The sequence below is a fragment of the Lipotes vexillifer genome, unplaced genomic scaffold (genome assembly GCF_000442215.2).
Source record: "Lipotes vexillifer unplaced genomic scaffold, Lipotes_vexillifer_v1.1 scaffold565, whole genome shotgun sequence".
NCBI lineage: Eukaryota > Metazoa > Chordata > Mammalia > Artiodactyla > Lipotidae > Lipotes > Lipotes vexillifer.
Window position 1 is genome coordinate 49,113 of NW_006771554.1, and position 11,653 is coordinate 60,765.

An 11,653-nucleotide genomic window follows, 5' to 3' on the forward strand; every position below is an offset into this window, starting at 1 on the left:
TGGCTAGTATGCTTCAGCCGTACTGGCCTCCAACCAAACCCACTCCACCTCAGGACCTTTGCACTAGCTGTTTCTCTGCCTGGAATGCTGTGTTCCCATGGCCAGCTCTTTCTTGTCATTCAGGTTTAAGGTCAATGTGGCTTATGTGGTCACTTTTGCTTTTATGCTACTTTGCTTTATGATTATTATTTTTCGTAGCACCTATCACCTTAGTAATTTTCATTTTTATTTATTAGTTTTGTAAGTTTATTATATTCTCCCAGTAGAATGTGACTTCCAAGAGAGAATAGCCTTGTGTTATTGATGGCTGTATCTCCAGTGCCTAGAACCGTATATATACTTGGCCCTTGCTAAATGTTCATGACCTGAATGAATGAATAAAACAAGGAAGAACCTCCTCACTCCTCTCCTTGCCCCCAGCCACCCTCTTCCATTCTCCACACCACTCAAGATAGTCTTTTTAAAACAAAAATCTTAGGCCTTCCCTGGTGGCGCAGTGGTTAAGAATCCGCCTGCCAGTGCAGGGGACACTGGTTCGAGCCCTGGTTCGGGAAGATCCCACATGCTGCAGAGCAACTAAGCCCGTGCGCCACAGCTACTGAGCCCGTGTGCCATACTACTGAAGCCCATGCGCCTAGAGCCTGTGCTCCACAACAAGAAGCCCGCGCACCGCAGCGAAGAGTAGCCCCCGCTCGCCCCAACTAGAGAAAAGCCCTCGCGCAGCAATGAAGACCCAACACAGCCAAAAATAAATAAATAAAATTTTAAAAAAAATCAGTAGCCCTGAAAAAATTAAAAAAAAAAAATCTTATCGTGGACAGCCTTCCACGGCTCCCTAGTTCTTTAGAATAATATCCAAGCTCCTTTACCTGTCCTTTTACACCATGGTCTCTGTTTACCTCTCCAGCTCCTGCACGGCACACAGGCTCAGTAGTTGTGGCTCGCAGGTTCTAGAGTGCAGGCTCAGTAGTCGTGGCGCGTGGGCTCAGGCATCACCTCCTTCAGGAAGGCTTCCTGCTTAATCTGCTCTACCCTCCTCTGCTGCTGTACCTTTGATCTCACCCTCTTACTTTTCTGCTTCTCTCTCTAGATGGAGAGCTTCAGGAGGGCAGGGATGGTGTCTCATTTCTCATCTTTCAGGCAACAATTGTGGAGCTGGGATATTAACCAGATTCTGGATTTAGAACAAGGATTCTGGACCCAGCCTTCCTAGATTCATACCCCAGCTCCTCGATTTACTGGCTGCACTGGATACCCACTAAGATGGCCTCCGATGGGGTGGTGGCATCTGGTATTTATGCCTTTGTGGAGTACCTTCCTCTTGAGTGTGGGCTGGACGTAGTGACTTGCTTCTAATAGATACAATATAACAGAAGGGATGGAATGTCACCTCTGAGAGTAGGTTATAAAAGGATGAAGGCTTCCATCTTGGGCACGCTATCTGGCTCATTCTCTATGAGGGAAGACAGCTGCCATGTTATGAATTGCCCTCTGGTCTATGGAGAGACCCACATGGCAAGGAACTAATATCTCCCGTCAGTAGCAGTGAGGACCTGGGGCACCCGGGTAAACTGTGCCTGTGGAGTCCCGACCTACAGAAACTGTGAGATAATAAATGTTTATTGTTTTAAGCTGTTAAGTTTTGGGCTAATTTGTTACACAGCGATAGATAACTAAATACTGACTAGGTGGTCATGGGCAAGACCTTTCTGTGTCTCAGTTTCTATATCTGTAAAATGGGGATAATAATCACCCTCATCTTGTAGGGTTGTTGTGGGGATTAAACGAGTTACTTAGAACAGTGACTGGCATATAGTGAGTGCTGTGTAAGTATAGCTATTATCATATTCTCAGCACTTTGGAGGTGCTTAATAAGCATTGAACAGAGATAGACATGGTAAGGATAATAGTTCTTGTTTATTGCTCTCTGGGCATGAAGTTCTAGCTTCTCAAGATGGTGTTCAAGGCCTTTTATGATCCCTTAGACTCCTGCCAGCCTCATGGCCGTGGTGCTGTTCACTGTGTTCAGCTTCCTTCATCTAATCTCATCCTTACAACACATCTGTGAAGTAGGGGCTGTCTTACAAATGTGGAGCTTGGGTTCAGAGAGGTTAAGTAACTTGCCCAAGGTCACACAGCCAGAACAAGCTTAAACTAAGTTTTGAATTCAGGAATGTCTGGCTTCGGGTTCAGCTTATCTGTATGGCCTCAGTGCCTCCCACGGGCCTGGCATAAAGTAGGAAGTGGGTACATGGTCACTGAACTGCCTGCCTGGATGAATATTGCCCCTTCCTCCACCTCCCATTTGTCAGGTAAAAAAGCAACAGAAAAGCTCACCCTGGCCAAGAGACTTTGGAAGCAGTGTTTAACCCAGAGGACTGACTCACCCATGGGGCCTTGGGGCATCAGCCCAGCGACCCTGCTCAGTGGCTCCCTTTAATAAAGAAGGAGAAGGCAGTGGGAACCAGCAGGGAGAGCTGCCCATTAGCCCTAATTAGCAGTCCGTCCGGAGAAGAGCTTGGGCTGAAATTAAGATGCTGTCAGTGGGTCCCAGCTGGGTCGTAGCAGAGTGGCAGCTGCAACATTTCCAGAGCCTGAGCTTGAAACACTCAGCTGGGAAGGCCTCTCTTATTCCATCTGTACCCAGTGGCCCCTGTGAGGCAGCCAGACCCTCTCCCAGCGAGACGATGATCACTGAGGACCCCTCATGACTCAGGGCACTCGCAAATCCCCCACTGCCTTGGTTATCTCCGTGGGTCCTTCCACGGTTTGGGGAGATGGCACCTCTATACCCATTTTGCAGGAAGAAACAGAGACCTTGAGAGTTTTAATGGTGTGCCCAAGGCCACAGAGCTGCAAGTGGCAGAGCTTAGGGGACTCCTGGGACAGTGCCCTGAGTCCAAGGCTGGGGGTAGGAAGGGGAGATCCTGACTAGGGCTTGGGTGGGGGGAATCACCAGGAGGACAGGGGACAGTGCCTGGGCTCCAAGTCATTATCTTTCACTCCATCCCCTCCTCCCATCTCAGGGCAGGGCAGAGGTCCCGGTGCCACCCGCTTTGGGGGAAGAGACAAGTTATGTAAAAGAGGTGGGCTGGGTTTGGGGGTGAAGTAAGTGAAAAAGCAGGAAAACCAAGTGGCAGGAAGGATCCAGCCTGCCTTCAAATCTCCACTTCCTCTTTTAAGGTGCTGAGAATAAACCAGGATTTAAAATCAAATGAAAAAAAAAAAAAAATCACAAAATCCCTAAAGCTGCTTTCCAAGAAATCAATGGCAGTGATTTGTGTAGCAGATGTGCTGTGGGAAAGCCCTGCCCGACAGTGGGTGGGGCTGCATGGTGGGAGGTGGGCCAGGAGGTACCCGGAACCAAGGGGGCCCCAACCTGGGTTGCCAACGTTGTTATTCATAATAATAACAGGCAGCATGTTGAGGGCTTGGAATGAATACGTGTGGAATATATGGCAGGCAGACTGAGCATTCCCCATCCTGGAATGGCCCTCTGGGAGGTACTGGGAGGCCAGCTCTGCCAGAGGTCATGGCTGTTTCTACAGAAAACTGGCATCTGCAGAGAGGCTGAGCTGGTCCCACAGCCTGCACACCTCGGCCTCCCTGCCCACCCGCTGCCAGGCTGAGCTGAGAGTAACTGGCTCCCCAGCCAGCAGGCAGCTACTGATGTTCTTATGGGCAGATTGCAGGTAATGAGCAATGTCCTCCAGGACCTGGGGACATTCCAGAAAATTGTATTCAGGTTGGAGAGTGGGAGGGGGAGAGGAAGGCCAGGAGGTGAGAGGTTCTTGCCCATCTGCATCCCTGCCCCCAGCCCCATAGCAAAGGAGGGAATCAGGTGAAGCCACCATGGGGGGCCCAGAACCACTAGGGGTGGGGCAGCAGGCAGGCTTGTCTTCTGTCTCGGGATCACTTTGTGCTGAACTCTGGTCTTGGAGGCTGATTGCCTGGAATTACAGATGGCACTGACAGTGCTGCCAAGGTCCTCCTTTCTAATTCTTCCATGCATGCATCCACCATCCATCTGCTATCCACCCATCCATCCATCCATCCATCCATGCATCCACCCACTCATCTATCCTTTCATCTACCCACCTAGTCATCCATGCAACAGATAGTTACGGAGCACTCTCCTTGGCTAGGCAGTGGGGTAAGGTCCTGAGGATAGGGTGGTAGCGCGGTGAACAGGATAAAGAAGTTCCTGTCCTTCCTAAGAACATTCACCCACTTATTCCTCTCTTCAAAAGATGTTTACTGAGTTCCTACTATGTGCCAGGCACTGTGGCTAGTGGAGATACGGTGATGACCAAAAAGGATACAATCCCTGTGCATCAATGAGGATGCCAACCAAAGGCTTTGGGGATGGATACGGATGGGGACTCCTGAGAATATAGGTGATGGACCTGCAAGGGCCCTGGTGATGAACATCGACGGTGCCCCAGAGTCATCACTGGTGAGCACTGATGGTATCCTCTGGGTGTTGGTGCTAAGCACTGATGTGCTCCCAAGGATACTGGTAATGGGCATTGATGGTACTCCTTTGGCATCTGGGGTGGGCACTTTTGCTGAGCACTAGTCATTCTCTCAGGGACATCAGTGATGGCATGGAGAGGAGCCAGTCTTTGCTTCTCCTGGAGAATCTCATTCAGTCTCCTTTTCCCCAATCAATTAAAGTTCCTGCCGGCAGACAGAGCCCAGGATGACCCTGCAGCTTGCGGTGTGATGTGATGGTGGCCAGCTCATGGCCTCCCCCCCAGCTGCGGAGCCAGCCTCCCAGCTAGTGGACTATTGATCCCCTTGCCAGGGATTCTCTCTGTGGTTAGAATGTCATTTTCCACCAAAAACCCCTCTTTCTTGCAATTACTGAGAATTACTTATGAAGAGAGAGAGAGTGTGTGTGTATTGATTACCACCCCTGAGAAGCTCAGGGGTCATTTAGAGTAGATTAACTTAACTTTCCTTTGCCTTTTGGGAAGTTGGACTGCAAGTTATTTAAGGAGATTAATCTGCTCATCAGAGAGCCAGACAGTCTTCCTACTTCTTCTGTCTCTTCTTGGACTAGCTGGGACCATGTCATTTTTACCCTGCCTTCAAAATATGTGTTGTCAGGCTTCCCTGGTGGCACAGTGGTTGAGAGTCCGCCTGCCGATGCAGGGGACGCGGGTTCATGCCACCGTCCGGGAGGATCCCACATGCCGCGGAGTGGCTGGGCCCGTGAGCCATGGCCGCTGAGCCTGCGCGTCCGGAGCCTGTGCTCCGCAACGGGAGAGGCCACAACAGTGAGAGGCCCGCGTACCGCAAAGAAAAAAAAAAAAGTGTTGTCCACCACCCCGCCTGTATTTTTACCACAACTGCTCAGGTCACTTAAGCAGGGGCCTCTGCTGGCTCCTCTTTAGGGGACAGGTAGGCACATCGCTGGCTGCCATTAGTTTACTTGGATGGCCTTGTTGCCCCGATCCCAGTCTGAGCAAAACCTCAGAGAGGGCTGGACCACCCCAGGCCAGTCTCCCCCATCCAATCATCCAAGTCCTGGCTCAATGTAGCCGTCACGTAGGAAGGACTCAAACATTCCATCCACCCAAAGGCAGTGGCTTGCAGAGGCTTTTCTGCGAGGCTTGCTCATTGATTCTGCAGATGTCAATCCCACCCATCCAGTCTTCTGAGTCTCTAGGTGCAGCTCAGACCTGCTCCTCCTTTCCAGGAAGCTGTCCCAGACTGTGCCATCATTCTGGGAACACTCATTCTGCTTAGAGAGGCAGAGAGGGGTTGCAAGAGGAGAGAAAGAAAGCAGAGAGAGGAAGGGGGGGAGAAGGGAAAGAAGAGACAGAGAAAGGCAGTGAGAGGGACTGGGGAGGATTCAGCATCTGCCTGACTCCACGACACATAAGTTCACCACGCGCAGGTGGGAAAAGGGCAAGTTCTGGAGCCAGACAGACTGGGGTTCAAATCTCAGCTCCAGCCTTTCCTGGCTGTGTGACCTTGGGCAAGTCACTTCACCTCTCTGAGCTTTGGGTCCATCACCATTCAAATGGGATGATGACAGTTCCTGCCTCACAAGGTTGTTACAGTTGCAAATGAAGTCATGTATGTAATGTGCTTAGAACACAGCCTGGTGCTCAGCAGGTGCTCTACAGATGACAGGTAGCTATCGCCAGGTCACACTTGATGGAGGGATTCCTGGCAGACCCTCTGTGAAGATGTGCTGGATGGTCTGGAACCTTGTCTCTGCCTTGGGAACCTCCATTCCTCTTCCCCATCGCCCTGTCCCCAGGTAGATGCAGATGGGGCAGCCAGTGACCCGGGGTCTCTGGGAGGAGGGGCTGGGAGTCAGCTCCTGGGGTCTGGGCTGGAAAGCAGCTCCTTGGCCGAACACGGCAGGCCCTCGCTGCCCCGTCTCTGCCATTTCTCTCCTCTTCCAGGAAAAAAAGTTTGAAGTTGAATGGGTCCCGAGGTGGAATATTTTCCAAATGTCAGTGCAATCTGTAGTACATTACAGCTAGACGCGATCATCGCAGTGCCGGGCTTTGAATGTCAGCGCACCGGTCATGATGGAGTGACAAACAGCGGGTTGACAGGTGGGGTCTTCGCCCCGGCTTTCATGGGAAATCACCCTGACAGAGGAGGGAACCGGGCCATCTCTGGGTTCAGCAAACGTGGACCATGGGCCTCGGAGGGACATGCCGTGGGCCAGTGAGGGCTTTGTGTGTTTTGTGTGTGTGTGCACCTACTCCTGTGTTTCTGTGCTGTGTACCTTCTTTTTTTTTTGGCCACACCGCGTGGCATGTGGGATCTTAGTTCCCCCACCAGGGACCGAACCCATGTCCCCTGCAATGGAAGTGTGGAGTCTTAATTACTGGACTGCCAGGGAAGTCCCTGTGCTGTGTACCTTCTTACTGTCACTGTGTTTCGGTGTGCACATGCTCAGACCCCAGGAGGGTGTTCACTGAGCACCCGTGGAGATCTGTGTATGGCTGTGTATACATGTCCTCCAACTCAAGGTATCACCCTATGTCTATGTGTTCACACGCATTAGTAGAACTTTTGCAACGATGTACACACGTTCACACCACCGATCAGGAGACTGTGTGTCTTTGTAGATAGAGACACCATCTTAGTCTTAGTATCTGTTGTGTAATCTATCTTCCTATGCTTCTACGTGTGGTTGTGTGTGTGTATGCAATTGTGTGTTTCTGTGTACACGTGATTGTGTGTGTGGTGTAGACTTCAGCATGCATGTGTGTGTGTGTGCGCGCGCGCGCGCGTCTAGGTTAGTAAATCCCATTTCAACTACAGAGGTGGATGGGGAAACCAGAGTGGGGAGGGAACTCTCTGCCTCGCTGCCTCCATGGTGGGGCATTTTGATTGCTGCCTGCTCTGTGGAGACTGCGATTGGCTGGGTAGGAGGGGGATTAAATTGCTTCCAATTACCAGGGAGTGGATGGTGAGTTGCGAGGCCAGAGGGATGGTGTGTGCATGCCAGGCTCTGCCAACCACAGTAGGATTAAACAGTCCTGTGTGTGCAGACAGCCCCTGTGTGGGTGTGTGTGCACGGGAAAGCCTTTGTCCATATGTTCTGTGTCTGTGTGTGGCTATAAGGGCCTGTGAGAATGCACAAGCAGGTCTGCATCGTGTAGGATTGGGAGGCCACAGATATGTCCCTGTGCGTCCGTCGATGTGGCGGTCACTGTCCCTGTGTGGGTCTGCTAGCACGCATCTGGAAGATGTGCGTGAGTTGTGGTTTCTCTGTGTCCCCGTGGCTGTGAACATGAGTATGTACGCGTGTGATTCTTTGTGTGTGAGGGTTCTGCCTGAGTGTCTTTGTGTGTGTGCCTTCATGTATATGGGAGGGTCTCAGGGGTTTCCTCTGAGTAGAGAGTCTGTGATATGTGTATATATGTGTAGGTTTGCGTGTGTGTATGGTTAAATGTGAAGTCCTGAGTGAATCGACCAGTAAGAAAGAAGAAGGGAGAAAACTATGCCCCATTCCAGCTTGTGGTCAGGGTCCCAAGGCCTCCTCCTTCAGACTGTACAAGCTTCCACCAAAGGATGGAAGTCCCACATAGCCCCAGTTAAAGAGCCTGGTGAGCCTGGTTTCTCTGGTGATGGCTGGTGCTGAGGCTGGCATGGGGGAGGCATTGTGTCCCCCTAAAATTCATATGTTGGAGTCCGAAACCGCAGTACATCAGAATGTGTCCTTATTTGGAAATAGGGTCATTGCAGATGTGATTAGCTAAGAGGAGGTCATCCTGGAGTCGGGTGGACCCCTAATCCAGTATGATTAGTATCCTTATAAAAAGGGGAAATTTGGACAGGGAGACAGACACGCACACAGGGGAGAAGACAGCCATCTACGAGCCAAGGAGAGAGGCCTCCCTCTCACAGATCTTTCCCTCATATAGCCTCACGTACATGGGCCTCACCTAGGCCCACACGCCCACACGCCAGGAACCAACCCTGTTGGCACCTTCATTTCTGACACCCATCCTCCAGCTGTGAGACTTCTAGTGCTTTGTTACAGCCGCCCTAGCAAACAGATCTGGGGATATGAAGCGTTAAAAGCGCTTCTCCTGGGACTTCCCTGGTGGTCCAGTGGCTAAGACTCTGTGCTCCCAACGCAGGGCCCCACCCCCCCCCGCCACGTTCGATCCCTGGTCAGGGGACTAGATCCCACATACCACAACTAAGAGATCGCATGCCACAGCTAAAGATCCCACGTGCCGCAAGGAAGATCCCACACGCGGCACCAAAGATCCCGCGTGCCACAACTAAGACCCGGCGCAACCAAATAAATAAATAAATATATCTTTTAACAAAGCGATTCTCCTAGCTCTTCTGTTTCCTGCAGACCCATTTCACAGGCGCCCGTGCTGTAATCAGCAGGCTACCCCACATCTTCGCTCTGCCCGGTGGAATCCACTAGGCTCCCTGTAGTGTTAAGCACACTGCCCTCAAGGCCTCAGGTCGTCAGCCCCTCCTCTGGGCTAGATAACCTCACCTCTGTCCCTTTCCCAATCCCTCCCTTGTTCCCAGATCTCAGCTTCATCAAGCTCTCCTGGCAAGGCTGGGCTTTATCACCTTTCCGAGAGCAAGCATATCTTTTTTCTCCCCATTTTCCCCCTCTCCCCACGTGGCTCTGTGTTCTGCACACAGCAGGTGCCCACTGAAGATCTCAGCGAGGGGCCCCAGGGTTTCAGCCTCCTTCTCGGCTTGGAGTGGGAAAGAGGACTCATCCCCACCGCTCCTTCACCCAAGCCAAGCCCCTGTGTCTGTGTCCTGCTCTTACCAGGGTTGAGCTAGGCGCTGGTCTGGGTCACTTGGTCCTCCAAACAACCCCATGAGGTTGGTACTATTTTTAGCCCCATTTTCCAAAGGGGAAACTGAATCAAAGGGAGGAGAAATAAGTGGTCTAAGACGACACCTTAATTTTATTTTTTTAATTTATTTTTGGCTGCATTGGGTCCTCGTTGCTGTGTGCAGGCTTTCTCTATTTGTGGCGAGCGGGGGCTGCTCAGCAGTTGTGGCACAGGGGCTTAGCTGCTCCGCAGCATGTGGGATCCTCCTGGGCCAGGGCTCAAACCCGTGTCTCCTGCATTGGCAGGCAGACTCCTGACCACTGCGCCAACAGGGAAGTCCCGACACCTTAATTCTTGAATGTTAGATCAGGAAGGGACTTTGGAACCAGTTAGGTCATTCCTCTTGCCTGCTCCCATTTTACAGCTGGAGAAACTGAGGTCCAAGTGACTCCTCTCCCTCTATCTGCCTCTGATGCTTCCTCAGAGTTCACCCTTGACCCTCTGATCACTCTATCCTCTCCTGCTCTTATGACTTGGGCGGTTCTGCCGACGAGGGTGACAGCAGAGCTCTTGTTAGCCCCTCCTCTTGCCCGAGCTCCAGTCCTGAATTTCCACATCTTGAGCACATGGCCTGCAGGCCCCTCAAACTCAACATGTCCCAAGCCAAACTGACTTTCCGTGATCCCTGATCCAAGGCATCTCCTGGGTTCCCTGGTCCATTACTAGCTTCTCTGTCCTTGTCACTCAGGCCTGAAGCCTTTGACCTGCTCTACCCTCCATCCCTACATCCAGTCAAGACCCGCTGGGTGTTCCTCTTAAATACTTCTCAAATCCACTGTTGCTGACCCAGTTTAAGCCTCAACTTCTCTCTCTGAGATTCCTGTATTAGCTTCTTGTATCAGCTTAGAATCAAGCTTGGCTGCTTGGGACAGAAAACTAAAATAACAGTAACTTCAGCAAGTTGGAAGTTTTTTTCTCTCTCATGTAAATGAACCAAGTGTGGATGTGGGCAGTTCAGGGCTGGTATAGTGGCTCCATGTGGTTAAAAGGAACCAGGTCTCCTTCTAGTTCACTGTTTGGCATCCATAGGGTCAGTGTTTCCTCACGGCCCAAGGTGGCTGCTTGAGTGCTAGCCATCTCAGCTGTGTTCAGCTAGCAGAAAGGAGAAAGGAGCAGGAAAAAGAGGCTAAAGGCATGGGTCAACAGTCTTTTAAGGAGGTGTTCCCAGAAGCTGCCACTTAACAATTCTGCTTAAATTGTGTTGACTGTGAGTCAGTCCATGCAGTACATAGTTGTGACGGAGACGGGGAAATGCGGTCCTTGTGATAGAGGGCCATGTGCCCAGCTGAAAACTGGGGGTTTTCTGATCAAAGAAGAAGGTGAGAATGTGAGCTCCTCATCTCTTCACTGGTCTCGTTCTCTTCTCTCACCCTCTACTCTACCCTGGACAGAGCAAGCTAGGGCGATCCTTCTAAAATGCAAATCCATACACAGTGTTGACAGATTTGGCAAATAAAAAGACAGGATTCCCAGTTAAATGTGAATTTCAGATAAACAATGATACATGTTTTATTATAAGTATGGCCTGTGTAATATTTAGGACATATTGATACTAGGGCAACTGTTTGTTATTTATCTGAAATTCAAATACCACTGGGCACCCTGTAGTTTATCTGTCAACCCTTTCCATACACCTTTCATGGTTCTCCATTGTTCTTGGGAAAAGGCCCAAGCTCTTTGGAAGGGTTTACTGGGCCCTTTACAATCTGTCCTCCAACTGACCTGTCCAGGCCCAGTGTTTCCTGGACAAGCCTGGCCCTACTACCATGTCTCCCAGCCTTCAAGTCTTTGCTTGAGTTGTTTCATCAGCCTGGAATGCCCTTCTCTATCTGAGAAGCCTCATGCATCCAGGAGGGACCATGGCCTCTGTATCTCTGCATTCCTGGGACGTGGTAGGGGGGAGAAATTATTTGATAAATGAAACGACAAGACCAAGGCTACCTAGCAAATGAGGGGCACGTTTGCAGCGGCTGCCTGGACTCATGACTCCCTCCCAGTGCTCTCTGCACCCACCTGGCTCATGTGGGCCCAACGCTGGGATCTCTGTCTCCGGGGCCTTCATTTTCCACAAGCCCACGTCGGAGAGCAATGTCCCCAGCACTCAGGGGGTTAAGCCAGCCTTGGAGACGGGAGCTGTAGCCCATGGAGTCCTTTCTGACAATAAAGCTAATGAATCCCTCCTTGCCGTTTTCTCTTGCACAATAACATTTAATCATCGTTTGCACAGCAGATGAGAAGTTTGCGGCAGATGCAGTTCTGCGTGAGTGGTGATTTCTCTGAGTGGGCACCATTCCTGC